At 34.4% G+C, this 13668-nt stretch overlaps 1 protein-coding gene across 1 annotated transcript in view; it reads left to right on the top strand.

Moving 5' to 3' along the window:
* KITLG (KIT ligand) overlaps positions 1 to 2008 on the top strand; it is an 86307-nt gene extending 84299 nt beyond the window's left edge. The window contains exon 10 of the mRNA XM_049783968.1: positions 1672 to 2008. The gene's annotated coding sequence lies outside the window, so the exon portion shown is untranslated. The remainder of the gene's footprint in view (positions 1 to 1671) is intronic.
* The last annotated feature ends 11660 nt before the right edge of the window (positions 2009 to 13668 follow it).

The following is a 13668-nucleotide window of genomic DNA, read 5'->3' as shown; positions in this document are numbered from 1 at the left end:
AATGAATGAGATTTAGGCTCAATCATTGGCTTTACAAATTAATTAATTGTAGGTTCTTGTATGAGACAGGTCTTTGTCAGGCCTTAATTTTTTTTAATTCTAATGAGGAAATAATATCCTGATTAGTTCATAAAGTTGTAAGAATACAATGTAGGTTATTATTGTTTAAAAAAATCAGTTCTGTGAAAAATAGTAGTCAGCTTTTAAGTATAGGCATTTTTATTATAATACCTATGACCAGAGACAAACCAAATATAAAATTATAAGTTTAAATTTCCACCATTAAATTTAGAACTTCAACTTATTCATAGCTTTTAATGAAAAAAAAAACTTTTTTTTTTTGGCATTTCTTTTTACTTTTCTAACCAAGCTTAATTTGCAGAATATCTGACTTGTATTTTAAATTTTCGGAAACTGTCTATTTTTCTTTCAGAATTTAATCTGCTTCCTAAACACAGATTTTCTTAATTTCTTGAGGTCTATTTTAGGTTGCTACATGATGCAGTTTTCAGTACATTCTATTTAGAAAGACAAAAGAAATATTGTAGCTCTGTTTGCTCATACTGTGGGATTTTATATGATTATACAACAACCTGAAATCTTTTATAACCAGTGATAGATGAATCTGGGATTGATTAATAAAGACAAAGCTAGGGAGCAAAGGAAAGAGATTGGAAAGAAACACTAAATCAGCATATCTTTTAGGACTTGTGATTAAAGAAAATGTGTAAAGGTATTATCAATAATAATAATAGACATGGCAATATGTCAGCTTTACTTGAAAGTTGAAAAATGTGAAACCTAAAAGTTTTTATCTAAAAGTTCAGTGGTATAATTCCATTGACAAAGGGCTCCAGTGAAGTCTGTGTTTGCTCATGCTTCAACAAGCATAAGCTGTGAGGAGGCCAACTGCAGTTCCCCAGAGGCTCTATTGGGGTGTTGTGCCAACATTTGTCTTTCCTTTTTCTGCCTGACAGTATCCAATGAGATCTTCCTATTGCTGATCTGCAGTTGAGAGAAGCAATTTCTACCCCTACCAAGACACTAGTACTGTTCAATGATCAAAAGTTCTTGGTGATCCCTAACCAACTTCCCTAATGGTCCCAGGTTCCTCTACCTCCCACCTCTTCGCCCCCTCCAACTTCCTGGTCTTCTACACTTGCTAGAAACTGCCTTTGTCTTTTAAATCTTTCATGCTTCTTAGGGAAAACCCAACAAGGTACTAGAACCCTCTAGCACCAACAAATCATCTAGTGTACCCAGAGGTGTGACAGCCACAGTACTCTAGTTCTGATGTTCAAGAAACTCTTTGCTATGTGTTTATTTTGTGCCAGACCTTGTTGTGAAGACTGTCTATGGCAGTAGAAAAGGTAGAAAAGGTAGGCAAGGCTTGGTGTCTTCATGGAGCTTATATTCTAATAGAAGGAAGTGATCCATAAGTAGTATAGTTATCTAAGATCATGTTATGTGTTACCAGAGAGCTCACAAAGAGATTGCATGTAGAATGTAGGAAAACATTTATTTTGTTCCTTTAAGCCTGCTGCATCCTACGTGGTAAGTCTATTAGTGCTTCTCTGGTCTTATGAATTAGCTTTGGAGAATGAAAGGGCAGATCCCAAAGTAACTAGGCCATAATTTCTTCTCTCTTTTTTTGCTTTCTCTTGTCTCTAGGCAGTAACAGTTCATGTTTGCTTCATAAATGAAGCCGCTTTAAACCAATTCATATTCTGTCTGGAGTGACAGACCACATCTTCTCTTCGTGCTACCCATGACTGTATTTGGATGATTCAGAAATTGGAACCAAGTGTTTTACTGTGAAACTGGCACTGAATTCATCATCTAAAAAGAAGACTTTGCATGGAGCAGACTCTGTTTTAAGGATCTGGGGAACTTGTGTCATTTCCAAGTTGCCACTGATGCTGGTAGAGAAAGCCTGTGTTGCTGACTGCACGCACCATTTTGCATGCCTCCAGAAATGTCTAATTGCTGAAAAACAAAACAAACAACAACAAACAAACACATAGCTTTATTTTTCAGTTAACATTGCAGTATCTAGGTCTTTGGATCTCTGCAAATTAGATTTCAGCCTGAATAGTGGGGAGGGTGGGTAATACAGTTTTCTCAAAGGGATCTAGTTTAAAAAAAAAATAAACACAGAAACTCCATAGCATCAACCACTGTCCATAGAGCAGTGAGGTCAATATGATTGGAGTAGATTCATCAGCCTAAAGCAGCTGATGGATAATCTGGATGTGATATTGAACTCTTCTCATTTTCCCTATTTCTTATGAAACAAATGGATGTGATGGCTCTATCTGTCCTTACAAGGGAGCCAGTATTAGAATAGGGATGACTTTGCCAAGTGGAAAGTCTTTCTGAAAGATTAATCCCAGGAAGATGTTCTGGCCCTTAAACTGCAGGACAAGCCACTGAGGCAAAGATGTGGCATCCCTGGCAAAGTCAGCCTTTTCCTTTGACCTCTATAGAGTGTATAACTCCTGCTTGCAAAAAACACTATTATGAAATATGTATATTCTACAGCTGTTCTTACAGAGTGAAATAAAGGGACTTTGGAGAAATTTTGGAATATCTGAAAGTCCCTTTTTCATTTCCATGGGAGAAAGTCAAAATAAATTATATTTAATAACTAAGGTTAGTGAACCAAACCATGGTAAAAGGGGTATTGAGAACTAGGTTACTTGGCTTTTTACAAGAATGCAAAGAATCGGAAACTATTTATAGTGTATTCATCAATATCTGTTTAAAGAATCCATTTATTTAAAAAATCAGGCACTCTATATTAATTAAGGTCTATGAATTAAGAATAAAAAGAGAGCTTTATGTAGTTGTGCATGTCAGTTCGTTATTTAAGATGTCTCACAGCGTTTGTCATGTGCTGAGTGAACTTGAAAAGAATTCTCAAGGTGGACATTAAGCTTTGGAAACTAGAACATGTCAGATATTATGTGAGTTCCCTTTGCCAATTATTTTCAAGAGTCAAAGAAACATTTGACTAAACACAGAAAATGATTTTTTATGGCTTGTATTTTGATGAAGGTTTTTTCACTCAATCATCATACACATAAAGAAATTCCTGTTCATTCTATCTTACTATTTGTGTCAACAATATTTCCATTTATATTATTAGATGACCATTTCAATGTGATACAAAGGGACATGAAAAACTGAGACCTTTCCTTTGATTTCAAAAGTCCAACAATTTCTAGAATTGTTAGCTTTTAGCGTATGCTCAAAGCTAATGCAAATACATAAGTGGCCTTTGCTCTCTTTTTGTACTAAAGAGCCCACATGATTTCTACCACCACTTCCTTCTCTGATGTACTGTGAGTCTCCAACTTCTAGTGATTTCTCTAAGATACAATGGGAAGCTACATTAACGAGGCCCTTGGATATTCCCTAATCAAACTAGAGGTCATTTTAAGTGTGAAAAGAACATGTCTGAATGTGTAACACTGATGGCTGTGAGGGAAGTAGATATAGATTAATGAATATGAGTTGTGTGTGTAGACTAAGAAGATTGGTACTTCTCAGTCTAATAGTTTGCTTTATTTAGCTAGTGGTTTAAATTTTCTTAGGCATGTGGAAATGCTGTTTTAGAAGCTTGAATTTAAAGTACAATAAATGTACTTTTGTTCTCAATGCTGGGTCTTAACACTCAAGGACATGATCCTAATCAATAGACTTAAATTCAGCAAGTTATGAATCTGGCATGGTGTTTTGCCTAACTAAATGTATTCATTTCTTGAGAGTTACTTGGATTATCAGTTTTTTAAAACACTGAAGTTCAATAAAGTGCACAAATAATAAAAAAAAGCTGAACATTATTTTGAATGCTGGTGCTTGGGCATTAACTGTCATATCTGCTTGCAGATTAAATTTATATACACACATATATATATCTTTGCTTATTTTATCTGAAATGTGTTCTGAATATCCTTCGTAACTCATGGAAAACATCTTAGTACATCATAAACCATAAAATTATCTTTTCATTTGGTGCCATGTATCTGATGGTTCTCTTTTGCTTTTTCAAAAATTCCTTTTATGATGATCTCAGAAATCTTCATATAATAAGTATACTCAGAGTTCTGCACCCTTTGGTAGAAACCATATCTTCAAAAGGCCCTGTGATGAACAATGCTTGCAAACAGCAATAGAAAAGTGATCCTGAATTTTTTTTTATAAATTATCTCCCATGAGGGCCAGAGTGATAGCACAGTGGCAGGGCATTTGCCTTGCATGCAGATGGCCCAAGAAGGACCTGGGTTTGATCCCTGGCATCCCATATGGTTCTCCAAGCCAGGAGAGATTTCTGAGATCAAAGCCAGGAGTTATCCTGAGCATCACCGGGTGTTGCCCGAAAAACAACCCCCCAAAAAAATGACTGCTATGATTACCACCACACTGCCATCTTGGGGAGTTTGTTTTGTTTGGGGACCACACATGGCATTGCTCAGGGGTTCCTCCTGGTTCTGTGTTTGGTAGTGAATCCTGGTGCTGCTTTGGGGAACTATGTAGTGCCAGGGATTAAACCTGGGCCTCTCACATAAAATGTAGGTACCCAACCTGTTGGGCTATCTTTCTGGCCCTTCTCTGCCATTTTATTAATGAGCCTATAACAATGTAATTTTTAATGCCCTAAGAAAATGGCCTCTTAAAAAGGATTGGGCCTATGAAAAATAAAAATGTGTGGAAAAGAAGGTGTCAATTATGGAGTGTTTGCTTTGGTTAGAATTAATCACTTTGACTAGAAGAAACAGTAGCATGTTTTGGTTCTCTTAAGTTAAATTAACAAAAATATTATGAAAACTTCATAGATATTAAGGTTTTCCTGTCAGCTTTGGGTAAAAAAAATTATTCCCACACAAGGCTTATTCATTCCATATCCTTCTAAGCAAAGAGTTATATTTTCAAAGGGATAGTTTGGCATAATGGGATATAAAACTAGGATGTAAAAATGATCAGAAGACCCCATTCTACCATTTGATTGTTCCTGGTCAGTCATTAAACCTTATGGGTCTTCATTTTTTTTCTTTTGTTTTGTTTTGGGGCCACACCCGGTGACGCTCAGGGATTACTCCTGGCTATGCGCTCAGAAATCACTTTTGGCTTAGGGGACCATATAGAATGCTGGGAGATCAAACCACAGTCTGTCCTAGGCTACTGCACACAAGGCAGATGCCCTACTGCTTGCACCACCTCTCTGGCCCCATGGATCTTCATTTTTAGCTTATATTGTGAACTCAGAGGTCACACCTTAGGTATGAAGCCTATTGCTGAATGAGTAGCAGAAAAAGCAAAATCGAGCCCAAACTATTCAACACAAAATGAACTCTCTGAACACTTTATAAGTAATTTGAACATCAAAGTTGTTGCTGGTGTTGTTTCTAATGTAAATAGTCCATTAGTAAAAGTAAAATACAGTAATGTAAGGTGAATTGGATATATTTATACAGGAGATGGCTTTTCCTTTGCGTGAGTAAATGTTTTGGATTACCTCCCAAAAATGAAAACTACAAGTACATTTTAGTCAGGAAGAGATGCTGTAAGATATGTGTAACATTTGGAAATGCACCAAATTAAGCACTTAAATGTTCTCATTTTATTAAAAGCTTAAAGCAGAAAAATGTAAAAGTACTCAGAGTATTTTTGAATGCCAAAAGATCGTTTAGAATCCATTTGGAAAGGGCTCATCCATACATTATATTCAAAATTGTAAAGTGGGATGTGAGTCTTGAAGAAGCTGCTGTTCTTTAAAACTATTGTAAAACTATTATAATTATATTTCACATTAAACTATAAACATTCATACTTACCTGGTAGAATATTTGATTGAAAACCTGAACTTCTTCATCTGTGGTATTTGATCAGACATTTGACAACGTTGCTACCTTGCTTTGACAAGTTTGGAAACCCTTTGGTTTATAAAGGGAAGATAATGGTACTTTTCTTTCCTAACAAGATGAGCTTTTAGAAATGATCCATATTAAAATGAGCATTCAGGATCCTAAAACATTTTTCTAAGTGTTGTAAGTGTATGATTGTCATCTCCAATAACATCTTTATGATGGTTTTAAAAGTAAAATTGTTTAAACAAAATACCACAATATTTTTAAATACCCATTGTCTGAGCTATCAGGCCTTCTAAATTAAAATTTCTAATGGAAATATCAATAATATATAAGAAGAACTCCTATATGCTAAGGATTAATGTGTGATGATAGTGTCCCTTGCCACTAATTTTTAAATCAGTGGACTTGAGAAATATTCAGACATTTAGATGAATGCACAAATATATTCCTAGTTCAGTCATAGATTGGAGTTTGCATATTGTCATGTAAATGTATGTCAACACTATTCTAAATAGTTTTATTATGACTGAAATTTAATTAAATAAAAAGGGTTGTAAAATGTGATGTGGATTGTATATACTGTTCGTGTACTTTTTAAAATAGGTATATGTCCTGACCCTTTTTTTATACAGGTTTGAATTTTAAATTACATTATATATACATATACTTTATTGTTCTAAATAAAGAATTTTATGCACTCTCACCAGCTGGCTCTGTTATTTGATATCTTCCAGATATCTGTGTTGAGCATTTTCTAAAGTAAAATAAAGCTTTTCTTTAGAAACTTTTATAATCTATGGGGAGGGGAATAAAAAAAGAAACTTTTATAATTCATGTATATTTTGTGGAATTAAATATAGGGAATGTAAAGTCATGTTGTTTCTATTTATATTTATAAATTACTAAAATTGATAATGTAATCAAGAATATAAAGATAAACTAATAGATTGTGCTCAAGAGTTTACTTCAGAAGATATGAAAACTACTCTAATATCTATTGATTCACAAAATTAACTATCCAAATGCAAAACTGAGAAGTATTTAAGTTTTTTAAAACATGTGATACAGGAAGGAGAAATTGATCATTGATACAACCAGGGAGGATGATGGAAGAGTTATAGACTTCAAATTATAAGGCTAAGACAAAATTAAAACAGAGAAAGTTTATGGCATTTGAGCAGCATTTTTCAAATCTGGAAGTTATATAATTTTTATTCCACTATATCAAATTCAAGTTGACCCTTGAACAGCCAATACTTGAACTGCATAGATTCACTTATGCACGTTTTTCACATAAATTTCAATTGATGGTAGTGATAAAGTATATTATATGAATGTATTCTTTTACTTTTCTTCACTAGCGTATTTTATATTATTATATTTTAAAGTATATGACAAAAGAGATAATACAGGAGCTAAGATATTTGCCTTGAATACCCCAACCCCAGTTGGATTCCTGGTAGCCCCAGTGCTGCCAAATATGGCCCAACCAATCCTTCCTTCAAAATGAATAAGTAATTATATATAATTTATGAAAAGTATTTTATTATGGGTAATTATGGGCAATTTAAAATATATGCAATATATAATAAATGCCTACATGTGTACCACACAACCTTATTCAATTCCTATATGAAATTGTTTTTGCTTTCTTTGTTTTGGGATCGACACACCCAGCAGGGCTTCTGGCTCTGTGCTCAGGAATCACTCCTGGAAGAACTTATGTAGTCATAGGAAGTGCTGGGGATTGAACCCATGTTCTCTGTGAGAAAAACACATAGTTTGCCCACTACATTATCTTTCTTGTCCCCAGTTTTATATGTTACCTTTTTATTTATTTGTCTTCTCATATTATTGCCTAAATATATTTGATCCGTAAATGTGTTCCTCACTTCTTAATGATATTATCACTTAGTTCATAGTCACTCAATTCACTATTCCTCTCAGCACTTCAGATTTGGACAGGACTTTTCTCTTACTGACCCAATTCTCAATACCATTCAACCAATTAGTCTAATAATAAGTTCTAAAAGAAATGATTGCTATTAACTGCCTCCAATTTATCTAATAATTTCTTACCTTTTTGTATCTTTGTAGTTAATTTCCTCATGGTCCCAATCCTAACAGCCCTTCAACCTAATGAGCTTTTCATGCTATTGACTATCATTTATCACTTGACCCGTAGCAACTTTTGATGTTCTTTCATCTCATCTACAAAGGTTCAAATCCATGGTCCAGTATTATAATCATGCTCTTATAAACATCTTTTCCTTGAATCTTCTCATTTCCTAGTATTTGCATGGTAAATAGCACTCCTCCTCAAATCCAATTTCCATCCACTTTTCCTCTACATTTACTTGGCTAAACATAACTGGAGTAGAATATATCATCCTCCCTATTGGTTTCTCAATAATTCCTTCCCCTGAGTTACAAGTAAGTCCTAAAGCATCTCAACAACTATGCTATATATTTCCCTATTCTACTTGCTGTGCATTGTCTAGATAAGTATTTCATACATGGCTTTCTCTCTCAGATATAACCTTCCCATTTTTATTTTTAGCTGGATATCTTATTTTCTTATTTGCTCTTTCACTTAAGAAAAATCAGGTCAGAGAAACAATACAGAGTTTAAGATGTCTCTTTTATGGCTTACCCTGATTTGCTCCCTGGCACCACATCTAGTCCTCCATTCACTGAACCAGGAAGAAACCTTGAACATCACAGGATGAAAATGAAAAGATTAACATACCTTGCCTAAATCCTACCCTTTCACCCCACTGTCCATTGAACAAATAACATGGACAGGTTTTCCATGATGTTATTTGAAGATTAAGTATAGGGATTCATGGGTAGAGGTTCTGTATAAGATTCAAGAGGGATGCTTGCAATATGATTCAGAAGATCATGGAGTTTTGCAAAACAGGAAACCATTTATATTTATCTTTATGGTATTAGTACTGGTTATGGTATAAAATAACTTCCAACAACACTGTGTTTATTCACCAGGGCCTCAAGACCCAAGGTATATGAACCAAGGTACATGTTGTCATTTTTTGAATTTGTCATTATCATTCAGGTGCCAATGATTAAGGAGAAACAAGTTTTGAAATAAAGGAGTCCAAAAGCCAGACTTTGAAAAAATTCTTACAATCATCAGTCATCTAGTATGCAACATTATAAATAGAAACCTTAGGTTTTATTATTGCATAACCTTAACAGTATTTTTCCCTGATCAGAAAAAAAGTAATTTGGAGTATGTCTTAATAAACAAATCGCAACTTTTTCTTCTTAATGATAGTATAATAATAAAATTTTACAAAAACTCTGTTACAGCACTAAAATCCAGTATGTGCAAATTTGTTTTATTCTTCCCAGTGCTATGACTTTGGCAAATGTATAGTATAACCACTATCATATTTTAGAATCATTCTATTCCCTCAAAAACAAACAAGCAAACAAAAACAACAAAAATTGTATATAAATTAAAAATAGAAGCACAAGCCAGAGTGAAATAATGAAAATGAATTAGGTGAGATACAAAGTCTATATCTATATATGAGACTTTGAAAAATGTTTTCAGGTACCCTGGAAAAAGCATTAATAGGAGAAAAGCTACGAACTGATAGATATCTGCACAAAACATATATCTAGCAGAGAATTTATATCTAAAGTAGTTAAAGATATCCTTCAAATATAGAATGAAGAAATCATATAAATCAATTGAAACTGAACAAAAATTCAAATAGATGCATACTCCAAAGAAGAATATACAGGTGCACAATATAATAGAGTGGTTTATATAATATGATATATAATATAATAATAGCACAATAGAGTGGGCAGAGCACTTATCTTGCACATAGTTGACCCAACTTCATTTTCCAGCTTACCATCCAGTCCTACAAGCACCTCCAAGAATGATTTAGTGCAGAGTCAAGAGCAATGTCTCTGTGCATAGCCAAAAAAAAAGAAAACCTAACCAAAAAAAAATAAACCCTCTTGTTATTTACATACCCTAGGTTCCTATTCTTTCACATTTCTCTGGAAACTGCTCATTTTTATTGCCTTTATAATGCTCACCTTTTCTAGAATGTCATAAAATTGGAAACCCTACTGTATTTAGCTTTCACAGACTGGCTTATTTCACTTATCAATATGCATTAAGTCACCTATGCTATGCTGAAGAAAGAGTACTGGCTTGAAGACACTTGCAATGCATGCAGCCCTCCTGGATTTGATCCTCAAAACTTCTTGTGGTCCTTAAGTGTAATTGAGGCAACCAAGGAATTCCCTGGTATTACAGGGCTTAAGTAGACCACCCCATCCAGGAGAGGCCATTGGGCCATTTGAGCACATTCTGAGAGACCCTCTTTACTCCCCAAAATGTTTCTCTCACTTCTCAAGGCTTGATAATCTGATTTTATCAAGTTATAGTTTGATGTCCTTATTTTTATTACTGATAATATTCCACTATATGAATGTATCAGCTTGACAAAACTGTGGACGCACTGACCTAATACATATATTTTGTTTCCACATTCTTGGTAATCATAAAGAAAGCTGATATAATCATTTCCTTGCATGCGTATGTGTGGACATAGGCTTACAAAAGAGTTGTGTAAATTCCCAGGCATGTGACTGCCAAACTGTATGTTTATTACGTTTGTAAGAACGTATATACAGGCTACACCACATTGCATTCCCAGAAGCTCTGAGTACGAAGTCCTGCTGTTCCAAATAGTTGCCAGCAATTGCTAGTGTCAGGTTTTTGGCTTTTAGCCAATCTAATAGGATGATAATAATATATCATTATTACTTTGATTTGTAATTTTCTATGTCAAATGATGTTGAACATCTTTTCATATGCTTATGTGCATCTGTATGACTTCTTTGGGGTATGCATCTATTTGAGTTTTTTCAGTTTCAATTGATTTATATGATTTTTTTCATTCTATATTTGAAGGATATTTTTAACTACTTTAGATATAAATTCTCTGCTAGATATGTGTTTTGTGCAGATATCTATCAGTTCGTAAGCTTTTCTCCTATTAATGCTTTTTTCAGGGTACCTGAAAACATTTTTCAAAGTCTCATATATAGATATAGACTCACTATGGATCTCACCTAATTCATTTTCATTATTTCATAAAAATACACCAGTATTTTGATTTTTGACCATTTATTTACAGTAGCTTGTTTTCCTTAAAAAATAGATTTGTCTAATTTATCTATAAGATCATTAAAGTCAAAATTCTCTCCATCTTTTATTCTTTGTTAAAGTTAGAGTTCTATTTCTATTTCTCCAATGAAAATAAACTTTCTACCTTATAAAATTTAATAACTAGCTTAGAGTCTTCATTTGGTCTACTTCCCCTAATATACTTATAAGTCTCTTGTCATTTTAACTTCCATGTGTCAGTCTTAAGCTCTCAGCTGCCAAAAATGGGCTGTAGAAATAGTATATCATATAGGCTTGCAAAAGATCTTGCACAAAGCAAAACTGAGTTATATCCCTAGCACTCCAGATGATCCACTGAGGCACCCACCAGTGAACCCTGTGTGCAGAGCCAGAATTAAGTTCTAAGCATCTCAAAATGTGGACACTACCTCCACCCCACAAAAAATAAAAATACTAATTTTAGGCTATCTTAGTCTACTATCTTAACAAAACAAAAGTATCGTGAATATAACCAAGTAATTTATGAAGTCCAGATAACTTTCCTCTTGGATGGCTGTCAATTCAGTCATAGGGTCTGAAACTGAACGTCTAATCTTACACAAAATGGAGGAAGGAGTCCTATTTCACTTTATTTTGTTTGTTTTGATTAGAGAACACATGTGGCTATGTTCAAGATTTATTCCTGGCTCTGTGCTCAGCGATTACTTTTTTTTACCTTATTTTTTTATAATTGTCTTTATTTAAACACCATGATTACAAACATGATTATAGTTGTATGATTACAGTCATGTAAAGAACACCCCCCTTCACCAGTGCAACATTCCCACCACAATTTCCCAGATCTCCCTCCTCCCCACCTCCCCACACCCGTCCTCGAGACAGGCTTTCTACTTCCCTCATTCATTCACATTGTTATGATAGTTTTCAGTGTAGTCATCTCTCCAACTGCACTCATCACACTATGTAATGAGTTTCATGTCATGAGCTGCACCTACCAGCCCTCATCTCTCTTGTCTCTGAGATACAGTTAAAAATGTCTTTCATTTTTCTTAAAGCCCATAGATGAGTGAAACCATTCTGCATCTTTCTCTCTCCCTCTGACTTACTTCACTCAGCATAATAGATTCCATGTGCATCCATGTATAGGAAAATTTCATGATTTCATCTCTCCTGATGGCTGCATATTATTCCATTGTGTATATGTACCACAGTTTCTTTAGCCACTCATCTGTTGAAGGGCATCTTGGTTGTTTCCAGAGTCGGGCTATTGTAAATAGCACTGCAATGAATATAGGAGTAAGGAAGGGATTTTTGTATTGTATTTTTGTGTTCCTTGGGTATATTCCTAGGAGTGATTACTCTTGGAGAGGCTCGAGGGTCCATATGGAGTAATTGGATCAAAGCCAAGTTAGCCACATGCAAAGCAAGTACCGTATCTATTGTACTATTTCTTTTCTTTTTAAAAAAGAATTAAGTCCTTTGTTGCTATTATCTAAATAAACTCTTAAGACATTTATTTCTCATGAAATAAAACATTTTTACTTAAAAATGTTAAACATATGGAACCAGAGCAATAATACAACTGGTTATATGATTGTTTTGCACTCAGATGACCCAGTTTTGATCTCTCACATCCCACAAGCCTGGAAACAGTGAGAGGTTGACTTCTTCCTTTCCTATCTGGATTCCCTTGATATCTTTTTCTTGCCTAATCGCTAAAGTGATTCCAGTGCTATGTTGAATAGGAGTGGTGAGAGAGGACAGTCTTGTCTTATACCAGAATTTAGAAGGAAGGCTTTTAGTTTTTCTCCATTGAGGATAATATTTGCCATTGGCTTGTGATAGATGGCCTTAACTATATTGAGAAAGGTTCCTTTCATTGCCATGTTGCTGAGAGTTTTGATCAAGAATGGGTGCTGGACCTATCAAATGCTTTCTCTGTGTTTATTGATATGATCATGTGATTTTTATTTTTCTTGTTGTTGATTTGTGTATTATATTGATATATTTATGAATATTAAACCATCCTTGCATTCATGAGAAGAAACTTATTTGATTGTAGTGAATGATCTTCTTGATGAGGCATTGGATCCTGTTTGCCAGGATTTTGTTGAGGATCATTGCATTTGTGTTCATCAGGGATATCGGTCTGTAAATTTCTTTTTTGCAGCATCTCTGTCTGCTTTGGTGTCAAGTTGATGTTGGCTTCATAAAAGCTATTTGGAATTTTACCCGTTGTTTCAATTTCATGAAAAGGCCTGGCCAGGATTGGTAGTAGTTCCTCTTGAAATGTTTGAAAGAATTCATTAGTAAATCCATCTGGGCCTGGACTTTCATATGGGGATAGACATTTATTAACATTTTAATTTCCTCAATAGTGATGAGGGTGTTTAGATATACTACATACTCCTTATTCAACTGTGGAAGGTTATAAGAGTCCAAGAATTTATCCATTTCTTCCAGGTTCTCATGTTTAGTGGCATATAGTTTCTCAAAATAGTCGCTAATTACCCTTTAAATCTCTGCAATATCTGCAATGATCTCCCTCTTTTCGTTTTTATAATGGGTTATCAATTTCTCTCTCTCTCTCTTTCTTTGTGAGTTTTGCCAATGGTC

Source organism: Suncus etruscus, chromosome 11, assembly GCF_024139225.1.
Source record: "Suncus etruscus isolate mSunEtr1 chromosome 11, mSunEtr1.pri.cur, whole genome shotgun sequence".
In the NCBI taxonomy this organism is placed as follows: domain Eukaryota; kingdom Metazoa; phylum Chordata; class Mammalia; order Eulipotyphla; family Soricidae; genus Suncus; species Suncus etruscus.
Note: the sequence above shows the minus strand (reverse complement) of the source record. Positions and strands in the feature narration are given on the sequence as shown.